General features: G+C 41.2%; 1 protein-coding gene and 1 long non-coding RNA gene across 4 annotated transcripts in view; one reads left to right on the plus strand and one right to left on the minus strand.

The window, feature by feature from the left end:
* LOC139610863 (uncharacterized) overlaps nt 1-12526 on the minus strand; it is a 368988-nt gene that overhangs the window by 27526 nt on the left and 328936 nt on the right. The gene's annotated exons all lie outside the window — the stretch shown is intronic.
* Nucleotides 1-12526, plus strand: part of LOC139610748 (RNA binding protein fox-1 homolog 3-like) — a 471093-nt gene that overhangs the window by 16331 nt on the left and 442236 nt on the right. For all 3 annotated transcript variants that reach the window (XM_071465101.1, XM_071465099.1, XM_071465103.1), the window contains exon 3: nt 6756-6861. The gene's annotated coding sequence lies outside the window, so the exon portion shown is untranslated. The remainder of the gene's footprint in view (nt 1-6755; nt 6862-12526) is intronic.

Genomic DNA, 12526 nt, shown 5'->3' on the forward strand with positions numbered 1-12526 from the left:
CAAATTCTCCAGATGTAAAGGAACGTCCTTGTTTGGTACAGGACCCAACAAAAATTCACATCATCATTTTTATATATTTTTTTTCATTGAAAATTAAAATGCAGTAGTGACCACTCCAACTGAAATCATGATTCATATCGCAATGTCTGCCAAAATAATCACAATATGATTCTTCTTGCATATTGTTCAGCCCTATTCTAATTTAATCAAACATTATATTAATAAACATAAACATTATATATTATTTTAAACATTATATATTATTTGACCCACCCACAACCCAACCATTGTTAATCAGAAAATTAATTATTAAGAATTGGCCTGCAATCTGTGCATCACTATCATGGCCAATTTTGGATTTTGTAGGGTTTTTTTGTAGGGTTTTGTAGGGTTTTATCCATCCGATAACATGTCTTGATTTGTCAGGTATTAAATTCACTTCATTAGCAAAAAAAGGCATCTGCTCCCCCCGGAAAATGCATTATGCAAAATGCATGCATATATTATGGTATATACTGATATTGTGATATGAAATTATATATACCAAGATAGATGTTTTTAGCTGTATCACCCACTGCTATCCCAAATGGTTCATAATGCAGGCCCACAAATTCAACATTCACAAAAATTTCAACATTTCAATAATATGCCCTTTTAACCCTTTGAACTTGTTGAGCACTTTCTTTTTTCTGTCTGAAATAGCTTTTTTAAGAGGTAGGCCTATTACTGGAACATTTTAGCAATAAAAGCCCTCAGCAGAAGTTACATAATTTAACCCTTTCAAAGATGGTGAGAAATGTACTAGAATATAGCAGGTACCTGGTAATATTTCTTTTATTGATTCACAGTCTAAAGCGTACAGTTACAGGTTGCACATGCTTATATTTACACCTTAAAGTGATTATTAGATGTAACTAAACCAATTTTTTCAGCAGAGACTATGCTTTGGTCTTTGCCTTCATAAGGGCATTTAAGCACAGCTTCTGTTTTTCTTTAATAAAGCACCAGCCTGGGTCACAGAGTCGGCAGGGATCGACCATCCGAGTTTCTGAGACGAGTTAAAGATCTTAAGCTGGGTGTCTCTGCTCTGCACCCAGTGGGCTTAAACATATATCACACTGGCAGTAGGCTGTTTGCTTTCAACCCCCCCGCCCCTCCTTCCTCCCTCCCTGCCCTCAGTTGGGCTGGCCACTGATCCCCTGTGTCTCTGTCTCACAGTGAATCCCTTCTAGTCAGGGCCACAACGTTGAGTTTTCACAGTCAAACAGCACCCATGCTGGCTGAGAATTTCTTTGATCCCCAAAGAGCTTGTGTCTGACAGAGCTACTGGATTCACTCCTTCCACCAGGTCAATGACATGTACTAAACTAAAAACTCAGAAAATCAAGGGAATAATCCATAGCTAGGCAATACTAACTACTACTAAAATAGGCAAATATCTGTTTTGTCGCTACAGTAGCAACCAATAGCAATTGATGAGTATCCAGTTCATTAAAGTTTTTATTGCAGTTGTAAATACCAGGTGTCAGGTAGGTCTTCCTGGGAAAAATACTCTGAACTGAGCAGCGATGCATGCCAAAAAAAAAGCACCACCTACACAAACTCAATCCCTACGACACACAATCCAAAGAAGATGACATTGTGGAGTCCGCTGTTTAATTAACAAATGATTTCAAAGAGGTTCTGTGCAAACACATCAGAAATTATCATTTAGCACTAATTGGAAACGGAATAAGCAGCTTCAGAAAAAGTTTGTCTGCAGCCAAAAGTCAGACCTCCTGAGTTCACACTGCAGGGGATAAGATGGAGAAATATGCAGTGATTCTGAAGGAGGGCTGGTATGGGTGTGAAGACTGTGAACTGTCCTGCTGACCCCTGTGACTCCTTTGATCACTGGACCTTGGTGACAGTGCACCATTCCATGCCAAATTGCCATGTCACAACACAACAGACCATCTATCAATCTAGATTTGCCTCAAAGAGACAACATCTATCTGCTGCAGACCTGAAATGCTTTAGGGAGGCAGTGACGACACAGGGAACTCTGCAACATCCATGCATTTTTCTTGAGCTTAAACTATTTATTGATTATTTGACAGAATATTAATCTGTAAACTTTTGATAAGGGATTAATGGTTTAGTCCAGGGTTTCCAGCAGCTCAATTGTGAAGATTTGCTGCTTTTCTTTGTTTTATTTCATTGTGCATTGAGTGCACACAGTTAAATTAAATTGTGTTTAAGAAATTCAAATACATCATCTTGAGAGCTGGCGAAATTTGGGTGTTTTATAGACCAAAAAAATCCATAAACAGCAACCATAATTAATTGAATCATTCAACAGGGCCTGGGAAAATATTTGAATATGAAATTTAGGAGTAGCAGAGAGTTCAACATGCTCATTGGACTTAAAAATCTGTCTTAAAACAATACTTAAATATCCATATGCTCATTGAAAGAGTTTTTTGTCATTCCTCCAGAGCGATCCTATTCCTGAACAATTTTCATGCAACTGATGTGGACAAAATCCACCATCCTGTTTCTGTGGAAAATGAAGTCTGGAGTCTGAATTAGATGAATCACACGGGTATCTTCCAAAGTTTGTCTTTGTAGGACTTTTTAGTATTTTCATTGTCTTGCTAATCCGAGGTGTAGGCATAGTAACTAAAAGAAGGAATTCACAACTGAAAAGATTGTAACTATGGGAGGCTTGGGCAATAACCAACATGTTATATCTTGATATGGTCAGGTATAAGTGATGCTGCCACTAAACAGCAGTTCAGGGTTTTCTCTTTCCCATGCCAAGGTACAATTCACAGTAAGCAAGTAGTGGTCCATGATGTGGAATTCAAAATACGATTCACTTTAATTTACCAGAACAAACATTGTTTCTCCTCCCTGTGTAGGAGTGGGAAAGACGACTGTACAGTTTAACAATAAAGTAACAGACGACAACAAACACCAGACTAGATCTTATCAACTGTTTGTCTAGTTGGGCGTCTGAAATTAAAACCTTTGTAGCAAACTACTCTTCCCTGCTTGTGTGCCTGGAAGGCTTTCCTGTCATTTTTGTCAGGATTTCACGCGTAAGGTTTTGGAAAATGATAAGTTGACAAGAGAAGCTCCATCTGATCTGTCTGCATCCGTGACCTTAACAGTAAAAGACCCTTATTAGTCCCAAAACTTTACATGGCTGTGATCTAAATACTCCAATGTTTTTTTTTCTTTCAAATACACAAATGTAACTGGTGTCTGCTGTGAAGCTCTGTGGACATCTTTACATTGCATTCTGCGTGAGAAAAATGCTTCAGAAAACAAACAGCACACAGCCTGAAGCAGTGGAAAATGTCTTTTGTTTCTGTGTTTATGTGATGGTCTAATTTAAACTAAAACAGATCTCATTGGTACAAATTACCCATTAATTTGCTTGTGTGCAACACAGATGTGTGATTTCATAGTCCAATAAATTTGCCCACAAGAATCCCTCTAAAAAAATCGGATTAAATTCCACTTTGAAAATAGTTACTTCGCTTCTTCACATTGCACATGCAGCATGTTCGAATAAATGTAAAGTGAAGTGACTTCTTTATGCTCCTGCAGGCGATCCAGGAATTCTGTAAATCAGCAGGGCGTATAAATCAAACTTAATTAGGCACCTGAGCAGGTATGATCTCTCTCTAGCAGTTTTATGTCTGACAAAAGAAAGATGGGGGAGAGCAAGCAACACATTTTCAATGTTTGTCTGCAGGGCCCTTGGGAAGAATGTGTCTCCCACTAAAGCGTCACCTCTTAAAGAAAGCGTATTACGTTACATACAAACATGTCATTTGTGGGACACTTGGGTGGAAATGTCTCCCTGGGGAGCAATCAGACTGACTCCAGCTTTTTAAAAAGTCTCCTCTCTCTGCCACTCCTCATTTTTCAGACTTGTGAAATTAGTCGAAATCCTAGCTCATAGTATTTGCCTTACCCACACAGCTCAGTTACATTGATTAGAAATCAATTAACATTTTCCTGTTTTGAAAGTCGCTTTGTAATTTAACTCCACTGCAGATAAATCAGAGCGTGGAACATTGTTAACTCTGAAGACTCTGCTGTACTTTTTTTTTTTTTGTAACTTGCTCTGCAGTTTAGAGAACAACAGTAAGTGTAGAAATGAACTAGTGCAGAATTATATTCATCATCAAAGCAGTTCATTTCAGATTTTTATTGTCCCAAAGAAATTCTTTTGGCAGCATGTAAAACCAATAAAAACACAATGAACAATGTGCAGTAAGGTCATACAATGCAAAATACAGTAAGCCATCCATGTGATTAAAAACTGCAGCAAATAAGAACAAAATAACTTGTTGGGCTATGTGGTTGTATGCTTTCAGTTTTTCGTTCTTTCACAAAGAAGAATTAAAATTTGAATCTGTTTCATCTAATTTCTGGAAATGCATATCTCTGAGCAGATGCTGGATGTCTAATTCCCAAAAGAGTGAATTGGCATTATTAGTTCATCTATCAGCTCACAAATGTATATAGTTTTGCTTTGTAAAAAAGTTTGCTCTGAAATTTGCTAATTGTCTGATCACTGGGCTCTGTAGTTTTACGCAAACATTACTCAAACACGAGGAAGTACTGTATTTGTTGGGGACTATTTTTAGTAGTGGGTTAATCCACATTTGATCCTCTAGCGAGTGTGTGGTTAAGCAGGACGGCGTGTTTGGGATTGAGACAAAATAAACTACAAGGAACATGTCACTCAGTGCAACAGTGATGTGTTTTTGATAGATCCTGGACAATAATGGAGCTCTGTAACTCAGAGGAATAAGATGTATTGGGATGTAGATACACATGATACCTGCTGAATGCTGTCGTTGTTCCTCAGGGTTTTTTTATGGGTAACTATGAAGATATCATATATAAAAGTATAAGTATATAAAAGTGATAACTCACACTTGTAAAATATAAATTTCAGACAACATTTGGACTGATCCCTTTTTAATCTCTTTCCAGTGTATTTAAAATTAAGGTACACGCAAGCACAGCAAACTTGGTCTGCCTGCTCTGTGTTGTTCTACACAACACTATACCCCAAACAGTTTCTCATCAGCCATCAACCACCATCTTGACTGGACAAATTAAGCCAGGCTCTGGGAACATCCAGCAGCTGCTGATTACACCTGAGAGACTTTGGTTAGCATCATTGGGAAACAGCCCATTTGGAAATCTACTAAGCTTCAGCATGTAGCCTGAAGACCCAGACCTGGTCCAGCCTGTTTACTCCAGCAACAGAAAGGGCATCTGCTCAGTAGGACTCAGGGTGACTGTATAAGGTTGGACCCTAACATTTACACTGGCACTGGCAACAAAGCAGCCATTCCTCTGGCAACCACCGCCGGTCATTAAGCATAATTTGTCTGGTATCCCTGTGTTGAAAATGCACAAAGGAGGGTGAGTAAAGCCAGCGTGAGGTTGTCTTCTGAGCTGTCATGTGGAGGAATGGTGGGGGCCCCATGCCGGGCGGTGGTGGTGGTGGTGGTGGTGGGCAGACAGCGACAGAGAGGCTGACTAGAGCAGCTCCCACAGGACTGCTTGGGGACAGCAGCAACCCGAGAGGGACACCACCCCCCTCTTTCCCCTTCAAATCCCACCTACAACCACTGCACCACCCCCTCCCTGCAGTCGTGCGTCTGACGGTTAAAACAACAGCCCCTGTGGCCAGCCAGGCTCCATCTCCCCTACTGGATTTACGCTTGTTTCTTAGTTCCCACCACCCTCTACCACACGCTCCCCTCTGTCTCCTGCTTCTGCTTCATCTTCCACAGCCAGGAACCTTCTCCTCTTCAAGACTTTCTTCCTCATCTGCTGCTCTTGTAAACAGTTTTTTCAACAATACACTGATGTTTTGCATATTTATATTTAAGTTTTGCAGCAGGCGAGTCGAAGCACTTCAGAGACACTGAATGTAACCTGAAATTTTGGACACTATCAGAATTATATGGTGCCAGTTAATAAGCAGCTGCATTCATTGCCTGTGATGATTTTGACAAAACACATGATCACAGCTCAAGGTCTGCTTTGATTCACTTATTAGACATTTTGACATACAGCTATCAAGAGTCCCTTACCTGAACTCATTAAACTCAACCTGCCAAAGGCCCAGGGCTCATGAAGACATCTCAGCTAAGGGCAGTAAGACAAGTTAAAGTGGCCGGGTTTTGCAGAGACAAAGATCAAATGCACAAAATGTGTTTATAATTTTTGAGTCGGGGACGGTTGACACTTTTCTTGAGGTTTTTGATGTGTTTTTGCTGCAGTTGTCTGCACTGCAGAGTTAGATGCACATATCAACCATAACGTAGAATAGTTTGAAAACACTGTTTGGGTGAAATTGGGTTTTTGTCCACACTGACGTTTTGCAATAAATCCTCACATCTAAATGACAAAGTGACTTGTTTGTCTGTGCTTTTCAAAAACCTGTGTGATTAAGGTCTTGTTATGTTTAGGTTTAAGCAACTACAGCTGTATGGCTAAATTTGGAGAAAGATCCAGTCCCGTGGATTAAAGAAACCAGTGTTGACTGTTGGAAGGAGACAAAACACCAACTCCAGTCTTAAGTGTACACCCGTCCGTCTACACTGACCCTCTTCCTGTAACTCTCTTCGAGGCTTCAAGAACATCTGACTGCTTCCAGCTTTGCCAATGAATATAACCATAGACTGTTTGACTATAGACTGTTTCTTCATCTTACTCTTTTTTTTTTCTTTCAGTTGATACCACCACCATCATCTCGTGACAGACCTTTCCAGGCCTTTGCATGCAGGGAAAAGCACCACCCTGTCACGGCCCCGAACATGGATGAACCGACATCATCTGGTGAGGAGTGGTGTTAAATTAATTGACTGTTTGATTTCTGTGGGGTAAAAGTCTCTCACCACTGACTCTTTGTGATCATTATATTTTCCTTATAGCTGAACAAACAGTACAAGTGTCCACATTTTTATATTGTATTATCATCAGTCTGTTGCATGAGTGTAAATTTGATTTGATTATAGGTCATAAACGGTAGCTGTTAAGTAAGACAGCAAGTTAATCCAGTCAGTTCATCCAGTAAATTTTTTTTCCTGTCCACATGGGAATCCGACTCGTTTTCAAATCCATCCACTGGAGAGAGCATACTTGAAAAGCTCAGTTTTATGGATGGAAAGCGGCAACTTAGTGAAGCTAAAAACGTCAAATGAAAAGAAAAAGGGCTTAAAAATGTCCCAGTGTGAGATGAGGAAGTTTTCAGAAATACCTCACAGTATCTTTGCTATTGAAATTCAGTGTTGGAATTGCAATGACAATGGAATAAAATCTCTCACCTGAAAGGAGATGGCTGTATACACAGACATGTAATGACAAACTGGTTAAATCTTCTCTGTCCTCCTTCTGTGCAGATGAAGCATTTAGGATGATTTACTGTTCACAAACATGTGTCAGCCTAAAAGAGAAGAGTTAACTAGTCTGAACATAAACATTTGGGTAAACGGAACTAAATCATCAGTGTTAGGGAGTTTTTAAAAATATTTGAGAAACTCTTAATTGTAACCAGCAGAGCTTCTGTTAAATAACAGGACTCAGAAAAAAGGGGAAAAGAGAGGAAAAAAAAAAAATCTGTCTCCCAGAAATGGTGTGAAATCCCATCTGTCTCCATGTCTGTTTGAGTTCACAGCAACAACACAGTCACATGTTGAACCAACACAAGAGGCTGACTGGGGTGTGAATTGGAGGAAGTGTGAGGAGCTTATAGAGACAATAAAGTGATTATAGGGTCCTTCCTATCAAGCCCACAGAGCTGCCTGACAGTTCAGTTCAGTTAAACAAACATGTTGAGTTTGTCCTCACACAGACCTGCTACATGAGGCCTTTTTGATGAATTTCTCATTAATTTACTCCATATAACCTGATAATTTTTTTAATAGTTAATTCAGTCCCTAACTTTTACAATTTGTTCCATCTGAGGCTGCAGCCAATGACAGTTTTCGATACTGAAATTCTTATTGATTAATCTTTTAGTGTGTCTTAATCCTGTTTCTGGTGGATATGCGGAATATTCTTTTAATGTGGCTTGAAAGTGGCTGAGTGACTAAGCTTCACTCCAAAAATGTCACTAAATTGTCACAGTGATTGTCCTTCAGAAAGCCTTTTTTGGTTGGACGCTAGTATGGAATCATGCCTTCATTTTTAACTTGACACGGAGCAGTGGCTGAGATGAAAGTGAGGTATGAAGTCATGTGTCTGTCACCCATTGCTCTGGCCACTGTTGGACTGCAGGCCGGTGAAAGTGACTGCCTGTCTGTCTAATTGCCTGCTTTGCCTGCTGGTTGTTTGACACTCTGAAGCCACGTGGAGGCTCACTGACAGTCTCACCCCGATTTGCTGCTGCCGCAGCGGTGGAGGTGAGCTGGGAAGCGCCTGGGTGGCAGGGCAGCACACGGGGCCTCCCTGGCTGGCGCCTGTAATTTTACCTTCCCATTCATCAGCCAGAGATATTAATAATAACAGCACATCTGGATTCACTTTACTGTCTCGTGTTAACCCTTTCCACTGCAGCACTGACTCCTGCTGCAGTGGCTAGCCAGGCCCAAACCCCCCCATCCCAACTCAAGTCCCATTCCTCCTGCTGTCAGTCTTCATTTTTCTGTCTCATCTTGTGCTGCAGTGTTTCCTTTTTCATAGAAAGCTAGCCAGCTCACCTGAAAAACATTGACCTGTTTTTGTGTATCAATATACCAGAGTAGCTGCCTCTTGTGGGCACTGTGTGTCTGTCACTTGTGTTTCTAGTGTGGAATTGTTTAGGAAGAACACAAAAAGTTAGGTATACACATTTAGACCATAGCTATTTTTATGCTTAAGCCATTGTGTTATATATGTTCATAACAAAATCCTATGTTGCATCTGCAAAGTTTTTTTCCAGTTGATGTCTATGTAAACAGACAATGATCATGTTGTTAACCATGTGGAAAGTCACTCAAAGCTGCAGTCACTGTGAAGACATTCTCTTCTACTGTTCTTGCCATCGGCTGCATTGCAATGCATAAACTTGAATGCTTTCTCCTTTGTTGTCGTTCACATCTAAAGCAACAACACCATCATGCAGCTGCATGACAAAAAGCAATGTACTGATATTATTTCGCTTCACACCCAGTTCTTGTTGGGTCTTCAGAAAGCATCTGAAACCTCCTCCCCTGACACTACCCAGCTGGCACTAGACATCAATGTAATGTCTGAAAGACATTGGACTCTAACGTTTGCTAACTGACATTGTGACATTTAGCAGACATTTTGGTCACCATACTTCATGACTAGAATGTCTGTGTTTGTGCAAATTGTGTTCCACAGGTTTCCTATGTCAAGATGGCATTGCCATGAGACGTTTGGAAGACGTTGCATTTTGGTTACTTAACAACACAATATCAGCATCAGCTGTTCTCAGTATTCTACGTGAAATTGATGTTGGCATTAGACGTTGCATTTGGTCACCCAACGTTATAATCCACATTCAACCAAATATCAATGTCTAACAATGTTGCTGGCCTTGTTTCAAGCACTTTTATCGTTCTTCACTGAGCTGCTTACGACACCTTTCATGACCATGAATGCCTTTGAGTAGAGAAGCCACGCACTGTTGGAATGCAAAAGACGCAGAGTTCTTGAAGAGAGGTCGTGGAGGCAGTGGGATGTAGCCAGGAGGCTTCTTACCTCAGCTTCAGTTGTGGCTGTTCGATATAGATATAAATATATTTTCCTTTAGATGTGGTCAGATGTTCAGCCGTACACACTAGTTTGTTTGAAGTACACTGAACCCTAACTGGCTCTCTTTAGTGTGTCTACTTCGAGGCTGCCTGCAAAGGTTCTTATCCTCCACTAATTCAGTGAAGAAAGAACCAATTAGCTGAGCCGTCCATTTGATTTTTTTCACTATGCCAAATAATCCAAATGTGAGAACTGCAGTGTGTTTCATGTCTACATTAGACGATGGGGTGTAAAAACTCAGACATCAGCCTGGCTGTATGCCGCTGCTGCTACGAGTGTCCGTAGACACCTCTGCGTGGAGGCAGAGTAAATCACCCTGTTGAGCTGTCTATAGGTGGAGCCAGGGCCCTGCTACTGGCTGCCACGCTTGGCTCCACGCCTGTCGCCCGAGACTCCCGCTGGTGGCAACAGGTGACAGAGGTCTGCTGTGTGTAGGGCTGACAGCCCCCTCACAACGCATAGAAACACTTGCTTCATTACCAGACACCCCCCCACCCCCACCCCAACTCCAAACTGTGGAGCGAGAGACAGAGAGACAGACAGAAGGAGAGAGAGGCTTTACTACTTTTCTGTGGCACTAAACATGAGTTTGAGAGGCAAAAAGCTCAGTGTGCATCACTCATCTGCTCATGAGTCAACACTCATGATGTCACGCGCTGCCTTGCCAGCCTCACACACAACTATACTGTATTACCAATTTTCGTATAAAAGACCTTATTTATTAAAAAAAGGGGAGAGTCGGCTCTTTTTCCATGCAGTGGACTCAGCCGTACCTCCCAGAGAGCCCTGACTGTTAAACCATCGTGCCACAAACAACCTGCTAAAAACACTTAGAGTATTTCTCCCATACAGAAATAAACACTGGCCAATTAGTGTTCTTATTTTTGGAACTATTCTAGCTGCCAGAGGAGTTGAAAATATAACCAACCAGACATGGCCTGACACGGAGGACTGCAATTTCAGTCCTTGACGTCTCTGCATGGACATCCAGGAGCTGCTAGACCTATCAAGGCTATACATCGGCCTCCAGGATAGTTTATGTCTCTGAAATGAATCCTCGTGGTGGAACAATAGTGCCACTATTATCCAGCACAGAGAGAGATGAATTCACATGAGGACAGGCCATCTTGATTTATGAAGTGTGAATTAGGAGCTGAGAGTTTGAGACCAAGGTGGGGTCGGTGGGGGTGCTGCATGGCACAAACAGCCGTCTGTGTTGTAGGGGCTACAGACACCGCGACCTCCCGTCATCCCCCACCACCACCACCACCCACCACTACGCTCTCACTCCTGGCCTGTTCGCTCATTCACAGGAGCATCTGGCACGGCTGCAGCTTTGGCTTTCTGATGATCTGTAGAAATCCAGCCAGATCTCCATGTGGGGATCAACGCCTCAGCTTCTGCAAAATGTTGAAATGCGCTAAATGCCTTGCTTGGCTGCAGAGGACGCCTGCTGTGTGACTGTGCTGCTCGTCAGGCTTCATTTATATCACATGGCGGGTTGATGGAGTGCTGAATCATCCATCAAGAGTGCAAGTATTTGCTTTGATTCCAGTAAAATAAAGGCTGACCTAAAACTGCTGACTTGGACACACTCTCTCTCTGGCCAACATGGCAAAGTAAGAGTGGGTGCATGTGCCGGCATCGTTCTGGATATTAGTCTTTATCAGGGTTTGACCAATACAAACTCATGAGAATCCTGATAAAGTATAGCTGACTGTAGTTGATACTGGGGCTGCAGCTATCGATTATTTTAGTAATTGAGTATTCTACTGATTATTCCATCAATTAATCAGAATCTAACTTTGGTGTAAAAAGGTATTAGGCTAAAAATCTCTGGAGGAACTCTGTCACTGCCTCCCGCCATGTTTGACTGACACAAAACAAACCATGTTGCTTGCTGCACATGTGTCTGGGAGGCTGTTGCTGGTTGATGCAGTACAGAGCCAACACTGACTATCAGGCATTTTAACTGTGATTTAGCATAAAACCAGAAACTGTTTCATCTCTAATGGTGACCACTGAGCTGTCATATGGATCAAATGAAGGTTTGATGCAAAGAATTTGCCTGGATGACTTTTACTAATCGAGTTAATTGAATTTCTCGAGGAATTGTTTCAGCCACATTTGATATTATAAATACCAGCAAGTAGCCATCAATGGGGTTCGCATCAAGGGGAAAACACTTTGACAGTGACAATAAACTCTTTTTTGAAAAAAGTTGAAGATGAAATGTGGCCTCAGCTATTGCCATGAGAATTGTCTCCAGCTGTGATAATGGAGATTTACTGTTAAAGAAAAATACCTCATTTTCTGTTTGTGCATTTGTGCATCACAGTTAAAGCTAGATAGCAATAATGATGTCTTTATTCAGACTTTAAGTGTTTGTGTGTTATTTGAAAGTGGTTAGCCCTGATGTTGAACTTTTAGTTTGTTACCAAGTGAAACCAAATACAAACCATCAGTGTATAGCTCCTTTGAAATCAGTTGAATTGATTGTATTAGTGTTGATATTGGATTTTATTTTGTATCCGTCAGAGATGATGCATTAGCAGCTAATCTGCCAACCATTTGTTGACATGTGCATAGGTCTTTTCACCAAGTGAGAGATATTGTCAGTATTAGTGTCAGTATTAGGAATATTTCCAACTTGAAATTAGTTAGAGACTGAGGGGAATGATTCTCCCCACTCTGCTGCTCGAAGTTATAGTTGAAACGATGCCAACGTGACATAAATTTACAG

This window comes from Trachinotus anak, unplaced genomic scaffold (genome assembly GCF_046630095.1).
Source record: "Trachinotus anak isolate AG129_WGS33_773 ecotype Australia unplaced genomic scaffold, CSIRO_AGI_Tana_v1 ptg000003l, whole genome shotgun sequence".
In the NCBI taxonomy this organism is placed as follows: Eukaryota; Metazoa; Chordata; class Actinopteri; order Carangiformes; family Carangidae; genus Trachinotus; species Trachinotus anak.